This window comes from Gossypium arboreum, chromosome 13 (genome assembly GCF_025698485.1).
Source record: "Gossypium arboreum isolate Shixiya-1 chromosome 13, ASM2569848v2, whole genome shotgun sequence".
NCBI lineage: Eukaryota > Viridiplantae > Streptophyta > Magnoliopsida > Malvales > Malvaceae > Gossypium > Gossypium arboreum.
In genome coordinates, this window is record NC_069082.1 from 23,450,089 (window position 1) to 23,451,463 (window position 1,375).

Sequence of the window (1,375 nt, forward strand, 5' to 3'; positions counted from 1 at the left end):
AGACTACTTTGTGGTCATTTAGATATCAATTTAGCAAGCTAACCTATCTGAGTTTCGAGCCCTTGGATCGACGCTTGTTGATTTTTAAGTGTTGTCTCAGTATTCTGGAAACGAGTTTCTAACACCGAGATGAATTTTGTTAGCATCTTCTCAAGGTTCATCTTTTTCTCTTGCTGGTAAGATTGTTGTTGGAAGCCTGAAGGTGGTGGTGGTTTCTGATTCCCTTGGCCTCCCCATGAGAAATTTGGGTGGTTCCTCCATCCTGCATTGAAAGTATTACTATAAGGATTATTTTGAGATCGAGGATTATTACCCATGTACTTTAACTCCTCGTTCTCCATGTTGTGGCCATAGGGTGACTATTCTGAACTGCTTGATGCACCTCCATTTTCTTCGTACTGCATTACTAGGTGAACCTATGCAGAACCAAGAAAACCGTCAATTTTTCTATTCAAAAGTTCTACCTGATTAGAGAGCATGGTGATTGAATCGATGTTAAAAATGCCAGTTGTTTTCGTTTGTTTTGTCCTCATGACTTGCCACTGATAATTATTCAGTGACATTTCTTCTATAAGTTTATAAGTATCCTCAGGTGTCTTATTATTGGTAATTCCACTAGCGGCTGCGTCAATCATCTGTCGAGTCGAAGGATTCAGGCCATTGTGAAACGTTTGAACCTGTAGCCAGAGTGGTAACCCATGGTGAGGGCACCTTCTCAACAGATCCTTGTATCTCTCCTATACATCGTAGAGTGTTTCTAAATCCATCTGCACAAAAGAGGAGATATCATTATGTAATTTGGCTGATTTAGCCGGCAAAAAATATTTTAATAAAAACTTTTTGGTCATTTATTCTCAAGTAGTGATTGACCCTCATGGTAACGAGTTCAACCTTTGTTTAGCTTTGTTCCTCAATGAAAAAGGGAATAACCGAAGGTGAATGGCATCATCAGAAACACCATTGATTTTAAAAGTGTCACAAAACTCTAAGATCCTCGTCCTGCAAACCATCAAACTGAACAAGCTGTTGGATCATTTGAATGGTGTTAGGTTTCAGTTCAAAACTATTTGCAGCAACAACAGGCCTAACTATGCTCGATTCAGTTCCTATTAAAGAAGGTTCAGCATAATCATACATAGTACGTGGAGCAGGATTCTGATTAGTAGCAATCGCAAGAGGTAGCGGATTTTCTTGGTTTTCAAGCATCTCCTCGATTATGGTTGAAATATCGTCCTCTTGCTCTTCCTCTGTGTATCTTAAGCTTCGCCTTATTTCTCTTCGGTTCTTGTGAACTGTGCGATCGATCTCACTATCAAACAGTAATGGTCTCGACGGGTTTCTTCTAGTCATACACTATAGAAACCTGCCAGGAACG

At 39.8% G+C, this 1,375-nt stretch overlaps 1 non-coding gene across 1 annotated transcript; it reads left to right on the forward strand.

Moving 5' to 3' along the window:
- The first annotated feature begins 693 nt into the window (after window positions 1-693).
- Window positions 694-799, forward strand: LOC128287026 (small nucleolar RNA R71). Its single transcript, XR_008277726.1, has one exon. It is a non-coding gene; the product is annotated as a small nucleolar RNA R71 (small nucleolar RNA).
- The last annotated feature ends 576 nt before the right edge of the window (window positions 800-1,375 follow it).